A 24,939-nucleotide genomic window follows, 5' to 3' on the forward strand; every position below is an offset into this window, starting at 1 on the left:
CACTTCCTTTTGGAGGCTGTTCTGAAGCAGGTTGTTTTTGTTACATGAAGAACTTATTAACCACAAAGAAATTGCTTAAGACGACCCATCTCATTTGAACGAGATGGATGTCCTGGGAATTCAAGTGAGAAGCCAGCATTTACACACCCAAATACTGTACCCATATCAAGGACTCTTTTCACTGTGTGAATACCAACCAGCTTCAGTGTATCAAAGTCCCCCAACACTGTTTTAAAAGCCAGCTCACCGTGTTGAAGTCCCTAGAGAAGGAAGACTTGTGAGAGCTTTCCTTTGCCGTGAACTGAAGGCAGGCACAAGTGTGAGCTGCTAATATTGAGGGCCACGACACAGAGGCCTGGTCTGCATGCATGGTGGGGCGGTGTATCTGAAAGGGAATCATCCAACCTAAAAGCACCGACCTCTGCCCCTATAAAGGGGCCCTCGGGTTTTCAAAAGATGACACTGCTAACAGATGGACCCTGTGTATGCACCTTATCATTAGAAAAAGCACCCCCAGCTAAGTGCTGACTGCGGATGCACCCGAAGGAATGAGACTATTTGTTTGCTATTCTCCCTTTTTCCTTCCACCCCACCCATGGGAAAAAACACAGACTCTTTTTTTTGCCCCCAATTTCAGAGTTCCAAAATCTAAGCCAGTTACGGTAGTGCACGCTTATAGTTTCAGCTACTTGAGAGGGTGAGGCAGGAAGAGGTGGAAGGATCACCTGAGCCAAGGAATTCGGGGCCAGTTTGGGTAACACAGCAAGACCTTGCCTTAAAAAAGTGTTCCCAAATCATGTGCTCTTCTATGTACTAGAATGCTCACTTGGTTACTCTCAAATCTATGCTGTTCCTTTTTTGATGAAGGCTGCAAGGGGGCGCTAGGGAGCTAGATGGGTGGTAAACCTGCCAGATGCAGGTTTCGTTACAAAAGAAGAAAAGGAAAGGGATCTTATGTCAAATCAAATTTGGTAGAAGTGCCAAGCAAGATCAAAGTTTTCTACACAAGACTCATATGTTTAGACTCCTTTGGAGTTGTTTCTATCTTACTATGATATGATAGAATACATTAAACAGTACTCCCACACACTGGGCACAGAGTCAAAGATGCCATTGAAATGCTTATAGGGCCACTGTATTAGCCACAGCCTTCTCCAGTTCCCTGCTTACTATTTCATAGAAAATACATTACAAGCAGAAACTCCAGAAAGCTGAGGCTCAATCTTCAGGATTGACTGATTCATAAATTAATGGTAAGTAGAATGAATATTGCATATGCATAGTGTAGAATGAATATTCAAAATGCCCTTGGCATTTAGAAACATTTTAGCCTTTCAAGAAAAACAGGAGTGGCTGTTCCAATTTAGAAAATGTCAGTGATTCAATGACAGATACAGGGAAAGGGCTGAACTATGTATTTGTCTCTACATCTGTATATATGGTGGTAAAGATTGCATACCTACTAGGCAAACAAGAAGCACAAAAGATGTACTAAACTACAAAGCAAAATAAATGACTAGCAACCAAAATCAGTTTCAATTTTTATTATGAATGTCCAAAGTGACAGCATAATGTGAAGGTGTTGGGTTCTCATTGATTAAATGTCAAGAGACCACAAATTACAGCATTCCAAGCACTTTAATTTTCAACAAAGCCAAAACAAAAGAATGATAAAAAATATTCTTTTAAGTGTAAAGGGGTATGCATATTTGAATATTTCCATTCTTTTTCCTCTGCAGGTATTGTGAACACTGATGATCCAAAACACAAATCCTAATTTGGATACTTGTAGCAAACTTTTATAATCTCTGCCTGAATAAGAAGCAAATAAGAAATGTACTTATAAAGTATGTTTAAGATACAATGTGGTATGCCTGTTCACTGTCATTACTTACTCTCCCACAAGGCTTCTAGTCTACCACCTGGGTACCTGCTGTTTGCAGTAACAGGACAGGAAGGCTGGGGTCAAATACTCAGAAGACTATATCAAACACTGGATTTTGTCAATGCTGCATTTAAAAACATTTTTAATGCAATTTTTAGGCTTTCAAAAATGTTTGATGATATCCAGGGAGATAATAATAATGGGTTAAAGCCACTGGTCAAGAACAACACAGAATGTGCAACTGTGTTTTTTAAAAAGCCATGGTGTACTAAAGCTGTGGTCCCAGTCATCTGTAGTTCCAACACATGACTTCTCCCCAAGGGATTCCAAGCACTCTGTCCTTTCCGTCACTGGTACTGGATGATGCTACAGATGGGAGTTTGTTGCCACTGATTTTCCAATCAATTCTGGGCTTGTGGAGGTGAGTATCTCTTACAGATGCAATACTGTTCATCTGAGTGGATCTTCAAACAGAACAATTATGAACTAGAAACTCATAGAGTTTGTGTTTAAAATTTATAAAATTAAACCTGCTCCAACAGGTAATACAGGGAGGCATGCTTGCAACCTCTGGATTCAATCAGAAACAAATGCCTGAGAGCACAGAGCCTTCTCAATAGGTAATGGCGGGTTCCTTTTAACGCTTCCTTAACCAAGATCCGATGTGATGCACATTAGAACTTTGAAGCACGTCTGTCTCAGTTATTTCTACAAGGCCTGGGACGCGGGACGCTGCCAGGACTTCATTCATCATCTTGCCTGTTGATAAAAGGAACAATAAGCGGTCATCACTGGTCAACGGAATAACTTTTCCTAGTTTTTTTCCCAAGACAATTCCTAAAGAAGAGATGGTGTCAATACAACAGCAAATTTTTCAGTGTCTGATGGATTTCTGGACTCTACACTGCCATATCTTCTTCCAGTGCACCAGGCAGAACCAGGCTGTGCAGTGGCCATCTCTGCCCTCCTGCTGGAATGCTCAGGAAGTCCTGTCTTGGAAGTCAGTGGACCGAGGCTCCAAGCGTGATGCTGCCAATGACTAACCTTGCCGGACCTTAGTTCCTTCAGTACAGACAGACTGAAAGGACTCCAGCAGACACTGTTTGGGAAGGTGGCATCCAATGCTAACTTTTAATGGGCTCATGCACACCTGCCTTCCTAGCTCCTGACAGCACATAGCCGGCTCCAACCGCATCACTCGGCAGCCATGGTCAGGCTTGCTCAAAACCTACACCTGGCACTTACAGGTCTAGTTTTGCTTAGGGCTGAGAACCAGTTGAACCTGGGGAGAGAAATCTCAAAATATCTACTAGCCTGTAAAATCAAAATCTTTTCAAATGGTTGGGTGATTTAGCAACGTAAGTGTAAAATTCTGAAAAGACATATTTCTATGTTTTTACATATTTTGCTGCATAAGGTCTTGGAAATAACACTGTTTGGTCCCTCTTGGATTTCTACAATTGGAAATCACCACATGGAAGCTAAAAAATACATTAATAGGTATAATAACTTGGAAGCATTCTGTAAGAGCTTTCTATCTACTTATATAATTCAACTAGTTGGACAAGTTTAAACCACAACGTCAAGTAAGTTTACCAAGATATGATATTGTAAATATCATATCAATTTAGAGTCAATTGTAAATTGACTCTAAATACATGATGTCTGGTCCTAAAACTAATGCCAAGCCACTTTATCAGACTTATTGAAAGGATAATTAATTGGGGCTGAAAGTTATGTGATTTTTCACTGCTGGTAAAGAAACAACCAGGAATTAGGTTAAACATCTGGAAGTTTTGGGCAGTGAGTTGTCTTCAGTAACAAAATGATAATCTTTGGTGATTAAAAAGACTGCACTTAGCAATTCTGATTTTATGCTTCTGGAAAAACTTAAGATGATACCAAAAAAGTTATCTATAAGATACTACATTTTATTATATCATACCATTATAGTATATATTATTATGCATTTTAGGGCATTTTGGCTATCTTATGCAACAAGGGAAATGGCTTAAATAATCGACAAGAATAATAAAATGAATTTTTTCATGCTTCCGCTGTGGTTTTAGCATGGAGAAACAACTTTGTGAAATGTTTAAAGGAGCCACACAAAACAAAACTGCCAAGTCAACATCTATTACTCTGGATCACTACAAATGGTTTGCTAATAATTTTTTCCTTCAAACAGAAAAGCTGACACGAAAAAGCTGATGTTTAAAAAGCTAACTTAAAAGCTAGCCACGGAAAACAAGGAAAGCTGGGTCACTTGACTCCACGGCTGCAACAGTGAAGCTCCAGTACCACGGTCCTAAATCTGGACAAGATTTGCCAGGTTGTACCAGGACAGGGTTGTTGTCCTGGTACACTGAGACCACCATGAGCAGAAGAAGGAAAAAGAAATAAACAGAGTCATTCAAATTAGTGGGTGGGGACACAGAAGAATGATCTGTAAATGCACACAGCGCTACCACAGACTAACTTTGTTGCCATGTAAGAGAAATAGTTTTGTATTGGCAAACGAATTTAGATGGTACAGCAAGTTTACTGTGGAATTTGGGCAAGCATTTTTATGACCCAGGTTAACCGGGATGATCTGCTGTCTATCGTAAGTGCTTGATGGCACTGCTACAGGTGCAGCAACTGACCCACCGCTGAGGAGGTGGATGTGAACACGGAAAGCGCCGAGCAAGAACAACAGGGATGAAAGAATGAACTGTATGGAGCGTGCTTTGGTGGGCGAAGCCCCTTCAAGGTATGGGCCCTCTATCTTTCAAACACAGGATGTTTCCCTCCAGGAAGGTGAGATGTGAGGGCTCACGGGACTGGCCCGGCGCGTCCATGGACTGGAACCCACCCGGGCTTTTGTCCCCTGGCCACCCTCTCTCCTCTGCACACCAGCCCTTGCTCCTAACACAGAATAATGACCCAGTAATTTTTCGTCATTATTCTCAAGTCTTGTGTGTAGTTCTGCTGCTGCCAGTACCCCTGCTATGTTAAGTGGTTTATAAAGAATGCCCTGAGATATAGTTAGGGGTGTCTCCATACAGAAAAACTCCACAAAGCATCCAGAGAAGTGCCTCTGCTGGCACCACACGGCGGACAAGTGCTCAAGTGCTCAAGCTCCAAGCTGTACGGGCTTTAATTCCACAGTGCCTGTTTCTCCCGTTGTGAGCACTGTCTGGGTGTGGACACTATGAAGGTGCTTGTGTATCTGCTATCGAGTGCAACCTTTAGGTATGAAATCCAACACAAGCACATCTACAGCTGCACCACAAAACAGGAACCTGTCTGTTCCAGAGAGCCACAGCAGGGAGGCTGTGACAGGTGCTTTCTTCCAAACTGTAAGCAGCTGGAGATTTTGTGAAGGAATATGTTTACACTAGGTCAGGGTCACTCTTCTTTAGCAGTTACCAGTGTGTTTCACAATCCCCAGAGTTTTGGCTGTACTTTCCCAAGATAAAGAATGGTATGCCGGAATCCCTACATTTCAATGCGAATGTGGTGCAAAGAATAAGACTTGTTTTCTCTTAAATAAATCTGATGCTGGGCATGGTGATGTATGTCAGTAATCCCAGCTACTCAAGAGGCTGAGCCAGGAAGATCACAAGTTTGAGTTCAGCCTGGGCAACTCAGTGAGATTTTGTTTAAAAAAAAAAAAAAAAAAAAATGCATCAGGGCAGAACACATGCTGAGCATGCTCAAGGCCCTGAGTTCAACCCCCAGAGGGCAAAATCAGTCTGAGAAGCAGCAGTGCTCACAGGTGGAAGTCACTCCTGACAGAAACCACGAGCATTTTAGAACCAGCTTTCTGCAGCTCAGCTGCTGCCATAACATGTTTGCTGCATGCCTAGCTAACTCTCGGAGTCTAGGAGACTTACATTATTCCTGCCTTAGTCTGAAGCAGCCCTCTTCACTAGTCCCACATTGCCAGTAAGAAAACTGAGGTTCACAGAGCTTAAATACTCGAGCACCTATAGATGTGCCTTAGGTGGCAGTGACTGGATTTCAAACAAAGTATTCCTGGTCTCTAAATCACCTGCCTTTCCTCTCCAGGGCCACTTGTTCCCAATGCCTTAGCATCCAGACACGTAAGAAGCCACCCCTTGCGTGGCCCATGATGAGGACCCAGCAGTGCCCAGGGCTGCCGGCAGCCCCAGTTGCATCTAGCCACAGCCTCTCTTCTGCAGAAACTAGCTGTAGAAACAGTGGCCAGGTTTCCAAGTCAACGATAAGTCACGGCAGAGGACTAGATGAAGGGCCAGATGGAAAGAGAAAACGTTTCCTCAGGAACACAACCCCACGGGGGCAGACTGCCTGGAGACACAGAAATGCGGCTGACCTCTGCAGCCTGGTCACATTTTCCCTCCTTCATGGACTTCCAAGTGAGTAATTTCTAAAGTATAGCTCTGAAAGGGAAGGCAAGGATAACAATATTGGGAGACAAGGTCCATAGAAAGCCTCTGACCCCTTTTTAGTTCATCACCTCTGTCCACCTCCCCCCAGTACCAACCACTCTTATAACTGTCAGAAACCCACAAAGCTATCCACTGGAAACCTGGCATCTTGCTCTTCCTCTGTTCACCAGGAAAGGTGAAGGCACATCAGTAGGAAGGCAGGGGACAGAGAAACTGCACTGGGATTGACGTGCAGCAGCACTGATGATCCTGGCTGGATTCATCACAACCAGTGGGCTGAAGGAGGTGGTGACGGCAGAGTACTTGGCACGTACACACACCCCCACCGAGACATCAGACCCAGCCTCCACCAGCCTGTCCTGCCATGTGGAAATAACAATGCCAGAGTGGCTTATGGATGCCAGACCCTAGCCTGCTTCATCCAGTTGATGCGTTTGGTCACCCATATGGGAGCAGGATGGCTGGCTCAGAGCTGCGAGGAGCAGTGTGTGCAGATGCCTTCAAACATAATTTGCTAAATGTTTTATTGTTCTGTGGTTTAAAACCTACTCAAAATGTGTGGAGCCACATCCCATTAGATTAGAACAATATGAAATCATGTCTTTCCAAGTATCAAGTGTAAGAATAATTAAAATAAAGGCAACCATTGCCCAACAGGGAAATTCATCCTTACAACGGGGGATACCCAGTGCTCCCCGATTAAACTGTGGTCACATTTCCTGTCCAGGTCCACATGTGTATCATGCTTAAAATCTTTGAGAGTCCCCAGGAAGCTACTTAATTCTAGCATAATAGCAAAAGCAGTCATATTAGCACCAAAACAGACTTTTACAATCTTTGAGAGTCCCCAGGAAGCTACTTAATTCCAGCATAATAGCAAAAGTGGTCATATTAGCACCAAAACAGACTTTAGAAATTGTAAGACACAAAATTCTCACTTTAAACCTTAGAAAACTAACTGAAGCTCTACACTTGCCCACGGACACACAAAGATCCGTATTCATTTAATTCAAGTATTTCAGATATTCCATCTTGAAAAATTATGCCACTTGGCATGAATGATCTAATTATAATTTAGACTTTGGGACCATAATGAATCTTGCTATTTGCACAGTGCTGGAATCCAATCTTGAGAGATGGCAGGAAGGAGGCATAGCGTCCCTGGGCGCAGGGTTCAGAGCCTGGCAGAATCCCTCCAGCCAGCTCCTCCACGGAGACGAGGCCATGGCGCTGACTCAAAGCATGCACTCTGGCCTCACGCAATCCTCGAGCAAGACCGTCGGCCACTCCGAGTCTCCCCATCTGCGAGATGGAGATTAACACTCACCACTGAAGCTGACTGTAAGGCTGAGTGAGCACCTGTGTAAAAGGTGTCACAGAGGAGGCGGGAAGGGGCCACTCTTCCTCCTGCCAGCTGTGCTCTCAGGCAGCCCTGGGGACAGAAAGGGCAGCAGAATCCTTGCTGAGCTGAAACTGGGCTTTCTATTCCCACTGCCTGAGACGCCCCTCCCTCCCTTCTCTACCCTGAAAGGGCCCTGTCAGCCAGGAAAACCTCTCTGCTTAGTGGCTGCCTTGTCTGCAAAGCCTCCCAAACGCTGTTTGCCAGGAGCACCACTGTGTCTGACGGCAAATGTGAAGGACAGACCCACCCCACCCCATTTCCTCAAGGACCAGAGCGTCAGTGACCGACTGTACTGACCACACACTCTAAACCCCCTGGCTGCTAGAGACGCATGGTACTCCCTGTAAACTTGTTCTCGTTCCCCAAAGCTAAAGCTCTCTTTCTCCTACTCGACCTCCCAGCATTCTCCCTCTTTCTCTGAACCATTCCTGCTCAGAGGAATCACCACAAGCAGCGAGGAGTCAGGACATTGGCATTAAAAACAACAACAACAACAACAACAAGAAAAAAAAGAGAAAAACCAGCCAATGCTCATGCCTTTGTTAAAGTACAAGAATAATTTCAAGAGAACATCTGCTAACCCCTCACAGACAGCCACAGCCCACCGTGCCATACTGCGTGATGTGTTCGGGGTAACAACGACCTGGCAATTCTGCACTTTGACCCCTGAACTTTGGGGTTGGGAGAAGACTGAAGCTGTCCAAAAGAGAGGCAAAAGTGGGTTATCCAAGGCACCTTTCCGCAACCTTACAACCACTACCAGTCTACAGAGTGGAAAAAGAGGACTACACGCTCCATGAGAGCAAAGCCAAGTCTGAAATCATTCTTGTGAAATCCTGACTCTTGGCGTTGGGCTTAATGGACACTCAGTGATGAAGAACAGAATAAATGAAATTGGAATAACACTAAATAGCCACCCTGGAAGATAAAAGTCTACCTGTGATTCATTTTAAGCCCTTTGCGTAAGGCAGCTCTAGGACACGCATTCCACTGGCAGAGGAATTATCTGGTCTGCTTAGAGGTTTCTTGGCTGGAGGCTGATGCTAGGACTAATGAATCTTACCCCTGAGACAGCTTTACAGAGCTCTCCTTCCGGCTTAAAGGTTCAAAGGCTTCCCTTTAGGTTTCCAAGAACAGACGCTGTTAGATTAATACCTCGCAGGTCACGTGATATAGTGTCCTCATTTTTAAATTTGCTGCATGCAGACCATCATTTAGGTCATTATGCACTTGTCCCCTCACTTTAGGTCAGAGTGAAATCAACTTGATTTAGTAGAACTGAACTCCTCAGATTAAAAAGATTTAATAATTTTAAAAGTTAACTTTAAGCAAACTATACTACATTTTATAGGCATGTCACATTTATGCATAAAGAATGTTCCAGAAATAGGGTATTGATTAAATTTTATTTTTAGTATACTGGAAGGAGCCAGTGCTTAACGAAATCCTACTAATCTTTTTGGGTGAGGCAAAGGAACCTTTTGAAAAGTGAACAATCATCCATTTAAAAAAAATTTTTTTTTATATTCCCATATCCAGTTTGCAGAAAGCAAACTCAATCTGGTGTCCTCGGCTGTCTTCACAGCTGAACTGGAGACACTATATGGTCGCTTGTTTGAGCAGATGCTATTTTTTTTTTTTAAATAGCTAGAGAAACTAATTTGCAAACTGAATTAGTGGCAGACAGCTGATATAACTTAGTCAAGAAGATGACAAGCCACTCACTTTTCTTGGATGCCAGAAGACACAGCCCAAGGAAAACGTGACCCCTGGAATATCTGTGGTATGAACAGCCACTCATAGCCCTGTGTGACACACCCCCCTGAGGGTGACAGGCAGACAGAATATACTGGAGGGACCGAGGCTGGCCACCATCTCTCCCTATCCAGAAAAAGTATTTAAAAGTAGGAACTGGTTAGTCCAAAGAACTGCCAGGAGAGTGAGTGAGTGAAAATAAAAAGAGGAGGAGGAGTGATTACGGGTGTGTTTGGAGAGACACGACAATAAGCACTTCTACCGCTGACTTGCTAGGTTTTCTGAGTTCTGTGCATTTGCTTTTTCATTTAACACAGTCTTTTCCTCATGTGCTCACAATGCGACTGACAGGAACCAGAGCACCACATCTATAAAGTGAGCACAGTGCAGTGTTTGGAAATACAACAATTAGGGCCACAGCCACACTGAAAACCTCAGGGCAGGGAGGACTTACCTAAGTACCTGCCGTCCGAACCACCCCAATGGTCATGGAATATGGGACTTAATCACTCGTAACTGTGATGTTGGCAAAAGACTGCACTTAACTGCATGACCCAGGCCCCTTTTTATAAAGTTTCCAGGAAGGCACAGAGTCTTGTTTTAACAAGCTCACAGAGCACGCCAAACGTGATCCAGATTAACAAGCTACTAATAGATCTTCTTTCCCTACAAATCTCTACCAACGCAGCACAGTCTCAGGAACATTTGTCTCAGGCAGGTCCAAAGCACAGAATAGAACAGAACATAATTTTTTTTTAATGGGTGGTTTTACCAAACCATATTCCTCAGATGCCTCAGCCAGGACTGGGATAAGAAAAATCTCTTCTGTTATAGTATTTGAGAGCCGATATGTGCTGCATCTGCGCCCCACACAAAATTCCCTCCCACGCTTAGCAGTGACGGAGTATGGAGTCTTCCATCACACACCTCACAACTTCCTCACACATGGCAGCTGGAATTCCATGCAGCTGACCAGAATCCTGTACCTTTCTGAGAAGACCTTAGACATCTATGAAGGGCACATCACATATTAGCAAATCTCAAACTGCAAATCCCACTGGAGTACATGATTTTCCCCCTTATACAATGATAACCTAACCTACCTCCACAGCGAAAAGGGAAGGAAACTAACGTGTGGCCAAGTGGGTGACAGCAATCAGAAAGACTGACTCATCCAGCTAGACACACACTGCCACTCACCTGCCCTGCAGCAATGCTACTCACACTTGTGCCTTGGCAAAATTAAAGATTATTACATACTGTGAGTTGGCTTGGAACAGCTGCAAGCACAAATGTTAGAAGTAGGAACACCAAGGTACCCAAGCATTTATTTGAGATTATATTTCTATTTTTTAAGCTGTGAGAGTTGAACATGTAAGACACGAGTGTGGAGCAGCTCAGATAGAAGCTGGGCTTGCCCACCCAGGTTTTCCTGCTCCACAGCCTCTGCCACACAGCTTGAAAGTCCCTGATATCACATATACAACATGCCAAGCACTAGCAACTAAAGTATCATGACTAAAATGACTCTCAGCACAATCCATGCAACAGTTCAAACCAGGTGCCACCACAAATGCAGCGTAGCCCTGGATCCACACAAGAATCCTGGGGGTTTCCTAGGATCACCCCTTTGCTTTGAACTCAGGGTGTCTTCTTGATTGAAACCTCACATCATTCGACATTTCCCGATGGTTTTTTTCATAGCTGGATCCTTGTCAATATTGAGCATCACATTCTGGGAAGCTGAAATGTTTCACTGGGAATGAATCCCCCCGCCCTCCAAAATTACAGTATGTGTTATGGGAAGCTTGATGCATTTTACAGACAATAATCCGAGATGAAATGGGCTTTTCCACTCAGTGGTAGGTGTTATAAAAATTTCAGGAGCACAAATTGGCTCTAAATCTTTTTATGTCGCTTGCTCTCGCTTCTGCCAATCACACATATGCTGAGAAAGAGGCTCCAAGAGGCTCTCGGTGGTAAGAACACTGGTGAGCTTGATCTTTCCCCCAGTACCTCCCACAGAGGCGCGCCATGGGGAAGGGTGGGTTGGGATTGCAAATCTGCGAGTCAGAACAGGACTAGGTGGTCTTGGCCCAACTGGCTTGGCAGGGAGACAGGAGCAAGAAGAAAACAAAATTCCAACAGGTCCCAGGACAAGGGGAGTTCAACCCTGACTGCAACAATTTATAAGAAAGTTTCACACAACACCATTATGTCCATTCTGAAACAGGCAATTTACAAAAGTACCTATGCAAATCAGTTCTCTTTTTTATGTCTTCAAAAGAAAATGTTATTCTTCTAATCACCTGCTATTGAACACAATTAAAGTCTCCCTGTCCTTGCTGGCAATTTCAAAGCAAATACTTCTAGCTGTAATCATTACCCTTTTCCTGCAATCACAGAGTGGACTGAGCCAGGCCTTTGCAATCCTGGGCTAGAGAATTGAAATCTGATCACTAACCAACACCCACAGCGAGGAAGGAAGGAAACTAATGCTTGTATCACCTGTGCCAGGTGCCCCATCTCAGCTGTCTTAGTGACCCGCAGTCACCATCATTAACCTCATCCCACAAATGAGGACATGGCCCACGGAGGCTAAGTTACGTCCTTGGCATGTACTGCTGGCAGCAGGTGAGGCCAGTGTTTGAGCCCGAAGCCTCTTCTGTAATATTTCAACAGAGACATGTTCATCCCCCAACTGAGGGCTCAGACAGTTATAGATGGCCCTGCCTTCTAATTGCAGGTTGAGGGGAGAAAACTTAAACCAAAGTGCAGAATGAACTCAGGCTACACAGCGTCCCTTTGCATCCATGACCCATTATGGGGGTTGAGCTGCCCTCGGAGCTCACTTGGCAAAAATCACCTTGAACAGGCCTAGTTTCCAAAAATTCTGTCAAAAAGGTTGCTTTTCTTCCCCTCCACTGAATTGTGATAGGCTAGATCTTTTCCCCTCCTTTCTTTAGCTGATTCTTTGGACACTACCCAGGACACTTACTAGAGTCACTCTGGAGAAGCTGCCCGTGGTCTACACAGTGGCTGGAAGTACACGACACCCTCCAGGGAGACAAGCGACCAGTGCTTGACATAATCACATGGGGAAGAGATGACCCACCTGCTGGCATGACAAGCGAGAAGGGTCCCAGGATGGGAAGATGGGCACTCGCCTGCCTCTATTTTGTTTGCATTACACTTAACATGTGCATAGCCATTCTTCAGGGCTGTCAACAGGCACTTGAGTAGAACCAAAGGACTCAAATATCATGTCTACTTATCTATGTATTGTATTCAAAAGAGAAATAAAATTCAAAGTGAAATTTAGCTGTTGCAGTATGTTAGAGTTTAACGATTAGAAAAGCATGTCCAATCCTCAAATACATCACAAAGTAATAATTTAAAAACTATCTCAGTAGATATCGTGGGATTTTTTTTTTTTTTTTTTTTGAACCCAGGGCCTTTGTACTGAGCTACATCCCTAGCACCTCCTTTTAAAACAGGGTCTTCTGAAATTGTTAAGCCTCCTAGGATGCTGGGATTATAGGCATGTAGCACTGCACCCCATTTCTTTATTTTTGGTTTATTCCCACTGTGTCTTGGGCCTCTACTGCCTTTGGTATTTGTTAAATGCATAGGCATTTTCTTACAGTTAAAAGACAACTAAAAATTTGGTAGTGAATATTAACTGTGAAAAGATACAGCCATTTCTCACTTATATGGCTTGTTTTACTTTCAGCAATCTTTTCACAGCTATTTAAATGTGCTGTGAAGTCAATTTGACTTTGTTTTTTGTTAGACATAAAAATGACACCATCCACCTACTGTTCTGGGGTTGTTTTCTCTGTAGTGAGTCAGTGTTTATGGGCTCAATTCCTTCTCTTTAGGAAGGTCCTCTTTGGGCCCAAGATATTTTTTCCTCTTGCAAACAAAAATCTTATCTCTTAAGTAAAATAAAATCTACAACCCTAGTTTTCCAGCATGAAACTCTAAACCACTTATTTGCAACCACAAAGCGAATCTACCTCACAGTGCATCATTAGTATCTGGACCTACCAAATGGCTGAGCAGCCTCAAATTATTTGCTAAAGTTTGGTCACAATAATAAAGTCTGTACCTGTAAATGCTTTGTTTTAAGTAATAAATCAAAAAGTGCTCAAAGTTATCCCTTTAACAGTCATTTCTAGTTATATTCAATGTATTTTCCAGAGTGGAGAAGAAAAAGAAGGAAGGGGTGCTGCATACATGAACATCACTGTGACACAGATATTACATTTTGAATGCAGCCTGCTCTGCAGGACTGTACATCAGGGTGAAATAGTTTTCTTTTAGGAAAACTGCAGAGACTATTGAACCTTCTAACATAAGGCCAATCAATATATAAGGGAGCTAAAGAGTAGGGCTGCAAATAGAGCAAATACGATACACAAGAAGCACTTTTTAAAGGGTAGCTCAAATACGGCATGGGATATACCTATGTCAAAAATTATCTGTTGCCTATCTGGAGTTTAAAATGAGTCAGGTGTCCTGTATTTTGTTTGGCACTTGACTGGGGGTGAAAAGGTGGGCACCTCGTGGACACCATACTAGCACAGTATGTTGTGTTCATTGCCACAGCTCCCTGGCTCCACCAACACCAAGGATGGTTTTAGGATTTTTCTTGTACACTGTTGATCCCTGACTATAAAAAATATGCCCTTTACCAGTGCCCTCCTTTTCCACCAGGTAATCACGGTGAGGCTACCATTTGCTAGGGCTGTTCCAGGAACTGGGGACAGCTGTCACCATGCAACTTCCACACAGGCAGGCCGGCGGGGGTGGTGGTGCTGTGCATGTGAGAAAAGCCAGCAGCAGCAGGCTGCAAGAAAAACCAGAGCTGGAGCACTGGTAACCCCAGTGACTTGGGAGGCCGACCTGGGAAGGTGGCCAAACAGTGTTCAAGGCCAGCCTAGGCTAACACAGTAAGAGTGTGTCTCAAAAAGTGGGGGAAGGCTGGGGATGAACTGCAGTGTTGAGTTCCCCTGGGTTCAATCTCTGGTCCACCATGCACAAAACAAAACAAAAGAAGACAGAGAGAGAAGGTGTGAGAGTCTGAGGAATTGAACAACTGTGAGCGAGGGAGACAGAAAAAGGAAAACAGAAGGAAGAATGGACATCGGCACATCCCATTACAAAGATATTATAGCCTAGAGTCATTTAACACAGGCGACTAAGAGCCTGTAAGCCAACACTGGCACACAGAATGACATTCCAAGAAATGGAGAAAGATCCCCCATTGAAGAAAGCCTGACCTTCTTTCTACAAGGTAGCTTCTGGAAAGTCAGTAGTTCACATTGCTTACAAATTCTATTAAGGTAAGTCAGCCATGGCACTCGCCTGTATTCCCAGCTACTCGGGAGGCTGAGGCAGGAGGATCACTTGAGCTCAGAGGTCTGAGGCCAGCCTGGGCAACATAGCAACTCTGTCTAAACAAAACAAAACAACAAAAAAGGTAAAGCTGTGACCTGGAAAAAGAATTCCCTCCTTCTCTTACAGCATTCCCACGGCAGGTCAGGAGGAAGGTAGGTTCCATCAACCAGATCAACCCTTCCCCAGTGCAGTAACAAGCATCGAGGGACTCCCCGCCTGTGTCTGGGAATATGCTAGACACACACTCCCCACGCTCTTGTCCCCTGCTCTAGGGGACGGGGACAAGTATCTGATCATAGCTTGTGGACAGGGCAGCCGTGATCAGAACCAGGAAACTCGCCATCACTTAGCAGCTATGGTTAGTGAACTGTCCCTTACATTTGTAATAACTTCTTGAAAATTTAAAATACATTCAAATGTCTATGTTTACCAATTTGTCTATCTGGAAAAAAAAAGGATTATTTTGAGAAGCATTTAACAAACCGCAGCTCCCCCGACTCACTCTGCTCTCTGGCTCCAGGAGAGACCTGGAGTTGGGCCTCTCAGCCTGATTCCCTCAAGTCCCTCCCTGCACGGAGACAGTAGGGCTCACATGAGGAGCTGGGTTGAAGTTGATGCCTTGTTTCATATGAGATAAATCAAACTTCTCAGCGTGAAAGCACACCCCTAGCAAGCCGGAGACAGTCTGAGGCATCATGGTTTCTACACTGCAGACTCTGAACCCATGTGTGTCATTCTGAGAAACCATCGCTATGTGAGAGGATGGAAGACCCTGCTCAAATTACAGCATCTCAGGCCCAACAGACCGTCAGCGTCGTATCTAGTGGGACCCCCGTGCTGCCTCTAACTTATCCCCACGCGGATTTTGTCCAGGCTCCAGTGTTAGCATCTCTCCTGCAGGCCTCAGTTCTATTTTTAGACAGTGACAATGGCCAGGAAGCCCAACTCCCTGCCCTCCGGTGTTACAAAGAATACGTCCAATCCCTCAGCTGCACTGCATTTACTTTAAGCCAACAGCCTTAAAACCCCTTAAACATTCTCCAGGGCAGACACAATAATCCTCACTGGACACATACAGTCCCCAGCTGGCTAGGTCACGTTGCTATGGATAGACTTAAAGGTTTTCAGTGTCTAGAAACTAGAACTGCTTTTAAAATTTCAACTGTGGTGTGATTTGTGGGAGAGAGCCACATTATGACAGTTTGTCGCCCACGTCAGCTTGAACCCTATTCTTGTGCCACAGCACTCTACGCTTTCCTCAGGGCACTGATGGCGAACTTCTTAGAGCTTTCAGCGATACACACAGCCTGCGGTGGCACCCGTGCCACCCATGCCATAGGTTGGCCACCACTGCCTTAGCCTCTGGTGGCCACGGAAACGGAGGGCTGGCAGGCCTCTGTCTCTCGCCCCTGGGTCACCATTAAACCATAGCGGATCCTCCCTTAACTTAGCAGCACAGAGCCCACCCAAGAGCCCAGTTCTCTCGCACCTTTTCACAACCCCTAGCTTTAATCAACATGCCTGACATCTCTCTCCTTTCGAATCACTAGTAAGCTGAGGGGGGCAAGTCTGAAGTCAGAAATCTCTGTCTCATTTCAGTCCCTTTAAACAGGCCTGTGACAATCTACACGTGGGCACCAAAAAGAAGAAAAACCTGCTGAGCTCTCACACCTCATCATGGAGACTGCCCCCGAGCCGGCGGGGGCGCACCTGCACCTTGTGTTCCCAGCCACCCTCATGGCCTTCCAGCGCTCCTTTTCCATTCCCACGGGGCCTGTTTCCCTCCTTCTGAGCAGCCCACGGCTTCTGACCTCTGCTCCACGACCCTTAGGCAAAGGCCCGGTCAGGGGTAGCTTCCCCTGGCTCCGCAATGAAATCCTGGCCTGAGGTCCCCTACAGCTCCCACCCACCAGGCTGACACTGCTTCATCATTCAGCAGTGGGGTGGGTGGGCTGAACCAGCCAGGCTGCACTGCCACCTAGGCCTAGGCCTCGGCCTCCCTTCTGTCCTTGCCAAAGGACAACAGAGCTACTTCCTCAGTTTCTTCCTGAAGTCTAATTAGACAGCAGCTATGACATTTCTCGTTCACTGAATGATAAAAGCCTCTTTTAAAGCACCAGTCATTTCTCTGGAAGGAACTTTCTTCAGTGACCCCAGGCCAGAGAGTCTCTTTTTACCAGTCAAGCCATCTTTACTCCGCTCTTTCTGGCACTGTGCTGGGAATGATACCAAGTTCGTTGGCCTGCACTTTTAGAAAGTATTTTTATGCTTGAAGATCAAAACGTCTGCCCACTCCCAAGCACCAGAATCCTCTCGTGCTCACCACCGTCTTAGCTGGCAGCATGTTACAGGCCAATCTGCACGTTCCAGTTCCCAGGGATGCCCCTTCTCTAGACCAGAGCCATGCTGAGGACAATTACGGGCGTCTCATCAGCTCTCCACCTCATAGGCTCTGACTCCCGCTGAGGTGGACTTCTGGCTGTGTGACTTATTAATAGAAGGCCTCGGGTGCCTGTGCCTCTCCCCACCTCCTCCCTTTCACTAATACAACACTTTCCCAACAAGCGTCTTCTCAAACCTGCTTCCAGACCCCTGACTACCTGTTACAGATTCGCGCTACTCTTCTACATGCATTTTGGATTATGATTCTTCCTCTACTATTTGTGTCCTTTCAGATTTGGCCTCTCAGAGAGTGCTGAGGGCCCTGCTTCTCGGCCGTCAGCATCAAATGTCACTTATATTAGCAGGATTACACTGTTGAGTTTATTACACACGCACACACATACGCACACAACCTGCACCAACTTTGTTTTTTGAAACTGTTTATTGAATTTTTTCTTTGAATCTCTTGATGTCTTTCAAAAACTTTCATGATAAAAGCCGTCCTTAGGCATGTGTGATAAGGCCCAGGTATGACGCATATCTGTACATTTGATAAAGGTAACTGCTACCCCTTCACTTACTTCACTCTCTGTCCTACCAGGAATTCCTGTTGGCACTCTGGACAGACACTGTTACCCCCATTTCTGCACAGACTCACAGGAAAAAGACTGGCTAGGGTCAGCCACTGAGTAAGTGCCCAAATCAGGACACAGGCCCTGCTCCAGGGGGCTTCAGGAGGACTATGATTCTTCTACTGGCCTACTCTACGTGGCGTGCTTTCAAGTGCATTTCTACTTGCAGCATTTTATCCCATAGGGCAGGCAGAATTCTTCTATTTTTTTAGAATAAAAAAAAAAGTCCACATTTAGGATTACAGGTGGTTTTATCTATCTTGACCTCTTTCTCACATAATTTTCTACATTACGCTTTATTTGTATGACTCTAAAAATAATACAAATAGAATATGCATAGCCTAAGACTCAATTTTATCTACACAATACAACAGATAAAAATCTTTGTAAGAATTTAGCAAAAGCTTTTTTTCTCTTTTTTCTTGATACTGGGAGTCTAACATAGGGCCTCGTACATGCCAACCAAGTACTCTACCCCTGAGCTACATTCCCAGCCCTTTTTACTTTTTATTTGGAGACAGGATCTTACTAAATTGCCCAGGCTACCCTTGAATTTGCAATCCTTCTGCCTCAGCCTCCCAAATAGGTGGGATTAAGAGGATGTACCTAACATGTCCAGCTAGCAAAAAATTTTCAAAACTTACAAATAAGGTTTGTAAAAGTGAGACACTGTGATTAGAAGTTTATTATAAAAATGAGAGAGAGAGACACTTGCTTCTTTTTAAAAGAGGCATCCAGAGCAGAGTGTGGTGACCCATGAGTGTAATCCCAGCACTCAGGAGGCTGAGGTAGGAGGATCATTACGAGTTTGAGACCAGCCTGGGCTACAAAGTGATTGCAAATTCAAGGCCAGCCTGCACTACACAGCAAAACCCGGTCTCAAAAAGACAAAAAAAAAAAAAAAAGGCATCCAGCAGGGTGGATTGTGAGGGGCTGTGGGTGGGCCTGCACAGGCCTGGTGACCAACCCCAGCATCACCTCAGTCCACAGAGCCTATGTGACTATTTCCCCCTCTACACCTACTTTGAACAAAGACAGGGATTTGGCCCTGGAGTTGACTGACCAGTGTGTGCAGGACCGCAGCCTGACAGGCACGCTGTTTGCTGCTCCACCCTATCCAACTCCTCCTGGAGAAAGCCGTGATGACGTACGGAGTAGACCCGGGCGCGTGCACCTCAGTAAATTCACCACCTCATTAATGTGACTACTTGGGCAGTTTTCCTAACTAAATTCTAATGACAAATATAGATTGGGTACGCTATGTAAATGTCAAGCACACACACTGGAAACATGGTTTTAAAGAAATATGGAAAATCGTTAGGCACGCTAAAAAAAACCCTGTTAGCCAGGACTCATACCCAAACTTTACTTTTTAAAAACTGAAGTTAATCTATATTGTTTTTAAATAAGCTACTTAGATCATTTAAATAGCTTAATTCCAGTCAAAGCAAGTCTCCATTAGGATATCAGATGTTTATGGTGTGTAGTACAGAGGGGAACAATTTGACAGTTAAACAGTTATATACATTTATCTGGACATTTCATGTTTTTTAAAAAGGTATACAGGGGCTGGGGATGTAGCTCAGTGGCTACAACCGCTGAGTTCAATTCTTGGTACCAAAAAAAGGTTGTGAGTTCGATTCCTGGTACCAAAAAAAAAAAAAAAGTATAGAAATCACTGATTTGGTAGTGGCTGAAATGATTCCACATTTTAAAAATCTGTTCGCAGTTTTGAGTTTCTACTGCAGATTGACAATTCGGTGATAGCAAGCTGTCTTCCAATTAATGTTCCAGAAAAATTTTATTTCAAGATTTTCAGAAGGAGAGCCAAGATTTTCTGGGATTCAGCTATGCGAAGCAGCGTCATATTTTTTGCTTTTTATAAATCTCTCATGTCTAGGGTTAATGAGCAGTATGTCCTGAAAACATTTTGTTTGACTTTCTAAAAAAAGCTGAACTCCGAATCTTTAATAGGTAACCTGCCTTTATTCTTTACCAGCCTAATGGATAAAGTCATTACAAAATGTAAAGACACTGACATATTTACATCCTTCCCCTTCTCACAATTATCCAATTTCCCTTGTTTTCTGTCCAGAGAAAATTGTGACTCAAAGACTTCAGAAATATTCACCTCCCAAAGAGGTCCATTTAGTTTGCTTGGCTCGCTTCCCTGCCCCGAATAGCCATCTTCCTGTGCAATCGCTTCCCTGTGGTCCTCAAAAATCATGAGATCATCCTTTGGATGCAGCTTTTCCAATAGCTCCCTCCTTAACCGCCAGACCGTCAGCCGCACAGTCGCAGGCAGCCAGCGTGCACACATCGCTTTCACACCCCCTTCCTCCGTCCCCACACGGAGCCTCTAGGTGGACAGGGCTGAGGTCTTCCTCTCAGTTTCTCTAACACCTAGCACGGTGCCAAGGGCATTCGATGAGCTGCTTGAACAAACAAAAGAAGAAAGCCTAAGGCCAAACCAGTGACCGACATGTGCTCATTCTTTATAATTTCAACATCTTTCTATGCTGTAACAAACAGCTATGTAGAAAATCTCAAATCTGTACTACCACACTGTTTCATTTGAAAACTGGAAGGCACGGTACGTACAAAGTCTCTGATACCTCCTACTTCACCATGTAGTTTTTGGCTTATAAATATCTCACCTCTATGAGACAGTGAGTTTTACAGGCATGGAACTAAGGTCTTATTCAAGCCCCTATCAAATATAAAAGCAATGAAGAATCACGCGTGGGCATCCACTGATTCCTGGAGCGATGCCTAGCAGGCAGAGCTGGAAGTTCTTTACCTTCCACGTAAGAGAAAGAGAGAAAGAGGCAGAAAGCTAAAGAAAGTATGTATGCAAAAGACTATTGCCAGCCCCGAGGGGCGGCACGTGCCTAGAATCTCAGCACTCTGTAGGCTGAGGCAGGAGGACCGCTGTGACTTTGAGGCCAGTCTGAATTACACAGCAAGACCCTGTCTCAAAAGAGAAAAAACAGCAAAGACTATGGCTAAAATTATTGCCAGTCAAAGGGAAATACAGAGGAAATGAAGAGCAATGTTCGCTGTCACCTTTTGCGAAGAAAACCAGGAAGTGAAGCCTCTTTTTTTAACACACTCATCCAGGCAGATCACCAGGAAGGGTTGGAAGAGAGAGAGAAACAGATACCTGGACAGTCAATGGTTAGATGTTTGCGGCCTCAGGTGCTAAACTGCTACTGTGTGAGGCAAAATGCAGGCAGTTAAAAATTGTGATCATTTTGCTGACTTCGCCGATGTTGAAGCTGTCGGTCAGGACAGAATGAGTAAGTACTAGGTCCATTTCACTGTGTTTTGAACCTCTGGGGCGTGAGTCTTTGCCACTTGAGGAGAGCTAGTGTCTCTCTACTCAGTGCTTGGATATAACGCGTACCAAGATCTGCCTGTTAAGGAGCAAAAGCAGTTCTCACCAAGTTCTCAGCAGCGAGTATTGCAGGACTGCTGCAGCTTGCCATGGACTGTTCTTGCTTTCGGCTGACAAGGGCCCCTGTACTTCCACACTGAGTACACCGAGCCTGGGCCTGCTGCTGACACACGGGCTACGTCCAGGCCTTGGTCAGGGCCTTATCACAGGTGAGCCACCGTAGAGCCATTACAGAGGACACACGAGGCCTGTGCCCAGAACAAGGGCTCCTTTTCTCCTCCCAACTTTGCAAGACAAATGTTAAGGCAGCCTGTGTTTGATTTTTTTTTTTTTTTTTTTCAGACAGAGTCTTGTTCTGCAGTTCAGGTTGGTCTTGAGCTCACTTTGTAGCCCAGGGTGGCCTTGAACTCACAACAATCCTCCTGCCTCAGCCTCCAGAGTGCTGAGATTACAGGCATGTGCCACCATGCCAGGCTGGTGTTTGAGAAACAGACTCAGATAGAGCATCTGCCTAAAATGTGTGCCAGAGCCAGAATATGATCCCCTATTTTTTAATACTCTTTTTTTCTCTGGCCCAGCTACCTTTGCAAGTCCAGAATCCGGACATGACAGCTGATACGGAAGAATGCTATTTCCCCTCCTTTAGATGTTAGGAAACTGTAGATGAAAACTGTCCGAGCTCTCCTTGCCACACCCAGAGAGCTCTGGGCTGAAATGCACTTATCTGGGAAGTGGGTGGGGCAAGGAGAAGAACCCCGAAGACTCTTCTCTACCATCCTTCTCCCAAGTGGTCCTTCCCTCTGGGAGATTATAAAGGTAATGCTAACACTGACATTAAACAGGCCCAGAACCCTGCCGCACTCACTCGCCAAACCCTACTGTCAAGGCTTTACGCTGCTGTGTGCTCCATTTCCCCCGCCCTTGCAGCCCCCACAACCATGTTTAGCCAGATCCCATCCCACTGGTCCTCACCTACCCCAGGGGCTCTAGGAGCCGCGGAGCTAGGTCTTCCCTGTGGTCCTCACTGCCTGCCCACACTGCTCTTTGCGCTGCATATTCATCCTCACCTCAAGCTGTACCTGGCTCCCAGCTCCCCTGGGCTGTGGTTTCTGCTGGCTACCAGGAAGATGCAATACCATTTAAGAGAAGAAAGAAATGTTCCACCCTAAACACAAACACACACGATCCTGCCAGAGTTTTCCTTTACACAGCGGGGTGGTTCTGTCCATAAAGAAACATGTATGTTTGCTAAGGGCTCGCTTACACATATATAAGTATGTCCACACCCCAAATGTTACCATAAAAGGTTGACTTAATTGAGTACTTAGGATTGCTTGTTTGATATGCGATGAATATTTTGAGCTAAATATAATGAAGAGTGGTAATTTTAAATAGAATTTATTTGGCAGACTATAAGGAATGGTCAGGACTTTTCAAAAAAGGTCTCACTGCTTTCATTGCTAAAGGAATGCTGCTTCAACTGCACCAAGAGTAACCATGCCAACAGCTTCCTTCCTTGATCGCAGGTATCCGGGCTTTGGAAACAAGGCAAAACACAACTCTACCCATTTCCTGTTCAAATCTTACCGCGCCATCAAATATAATACATGCTAAATGCCTTCTGCTTGCTCCTCAGATAAAAATATACACAATATATACTATATACATAAAACAAACATATTGACTATACAGTATTCTATATATACTCAATATATACATATACACTCTAAGGCTGCCACAAAATGAAAAATGAAATATCCATCTAAATAATTATAGTCTAGAGCTATTTAAGACCTAAGGGGGAAAAGATCGCTTCCAGACAGGGTTACTGAAGGGCAGCAATAATCTTTCAGGAAAAACTGGAGCCTGCTGTAGTGTATTTCATCTTTGAACAAGCCCCTTTCCTTTAGCAGGTAAGGTCAAAATACATTTTCCTTATCAACCATAATCGCTACTGAATAGATCATGGCTTTCCCTGTGCGCTGAGATCCCCGGGTTCATGGGCATCACGGCGATTCTCACCCAGTGTAGCAGCACATGCTCGTGACCCCAGCTACTCGGGAGGATAAGATGAGAGGACTGGGAAAGCATGGGTTTGAGACCAGCCCAGGCAACACAGGGGGACGCATCACAGAACAAAACAGAACAGAACAAAACAAAACAAAACAAAACAAAACATGCAAAACCACTGAGCAACTTAAACAACAGGTATTCTTTTTTCAAGTCAAGACCAGCGAGTGGACCGGCAGCAGCTGTGAACAGTTGCAGGGTAGCACTGTAAGCAGGGACGCAGACAGGAAGAGGGGTCATGCAATGTTACTGAAAATGATGGGTGAATCTACAGTGCATCAGTCCTTTAGAAGGAACATCCAAGTAAAATAACACTCATGGGTACTCAGTGTAGCTGGTGCTGGCACCATGCTAAGATGCGACATGTGCTATCTGATGCCATCTCGAAACAGCCCTGGAGAAGCACCGCTGTGAGCATTCCTGCCTCACTCAGGAGATGGGGCTCAGACGATCAGGTAAGTTCATGAAGCCACCACACTGGTCTGCTGCAGATGCTGTATTTGCATTTGAATCAGATCAACCTCCAAGGCCCAAGCTTTTCCCATGAGGTCCTACCAGCTGTTTTACATGAAACGATCTACGCACTTAGTTTTAAGTAAAGCAGGCTTGCTACTGTTTTATTCAACACAAAATAAACTTTCTTAATTATACTGGAGGAACTCCAGTGTTTTCAAATGAAACAGACAACTGTCTGAAACAGACAACTAAGCAGCGCACATTCAGAAAGCCACTTGGTGCTGAGGGGAAAAATAATGGTACTTGGTGTTCTCCATCAGCAACACAAAGTGAAGGCCACAACCTCATCCTTCAGAGTCCTAAAATTAGAAAGGCTAGTCCCTTGAAAAATGAACCAGGAAATCAGTCATAAAAACCTGGAAATTAAGACGATTTGTCTACAATATGCATTCAATTTTAGTTATCTGTACTGTGGAGAGACAGGATGTTGTATGGAAGATGATTTATCAGCACTATGATGACACCTGGAACCTAAATCGAACCGGTCAGTTAGATATGAGCTCTGTAGCTTGTGCTTTGTTAGAGGAGTTTTCTTAATGCACAATGCAGCAAGTGCTCCCAGCTCTTAAGGCTGGCTGCTGTCAGCTCTACCTAAGCTGCGTGTCAGCCTAGTTGCGGGACTAGATGCTCACATCTCTCTCTCTACCAGGGCTCCTTCCCACCTCTACCTCTGTTATTATTGTGGCCAACAGGAAGAAACAGGCAAGATTCTTAGAACTGTGTCTGCGATGAGCTTGAGCTCAGCACAGTGGCGTGGATTTCCTGCCTGCACTCATGCTCCCAGGAGGCGGCTGGCCACCTGACCCTGCCTTGCACCTGCTTATAAACATATGTACACACCTAGGGGTGCTCACTCACACACACACACACACACACACGCAACCTGCCACTACTCACGGCCTTATGCCCCTCCGGGCCTGGTTGTGGTCTGTGCCTTTGCTGATTGCGTGGCCAAGACCTCTTGGGCACCCCAAACCTGAGATACTTGGCCTACCCTTTTTCCTATCTGCTGTCCCTAAACCAATCTGACTACGTAGGAGGCTCTTCTACTTTTTGAGTTTTACTGGTTGTGTTTATATATA

General features: G+C 44.8%; 1 long non-coding RNA gene across 1 annotated transcript; it reads right to left on the reverse strand.

Annotated features, from left to right (window-relative positions):
* Window positions 1-1,528: 1,528 nt before the first annotated feature.
* On the reverse strand, window positions 1,529-22,908 carry LOC106149198. The gene is made up of 2 exons (XR_001235202.1): window positions 22,339-22,908; window positions 1,529-2,644 (listed from the first exon to the last, which is right to left on the reverse strand). It is a non-coding gene; the product is annotated as an uncharacterized LOC106149198 (long non-coding RNA).
* Window positions 22,909-24,939: the final 2,031 nt, after the last annotated feature.

The sequence above is a fragment of the Chinchilla lanigera genome, unplaced genomic scaffold (genome assembly GCF_000276665.1).
Source record: "Chinchilla lanigera isolate Chin_1 unplaced genomic scaffold, ChiLan1.0 scaffold00038, whole genome shotgun sequence".
In the NCBI taxonomy this organism is placed as follows: Eukaryota; Metazoa; Chordata; class Mammalia; order Rodentia; family Chinchillidae; genus Chinchilla; species Chinchilla lanigera.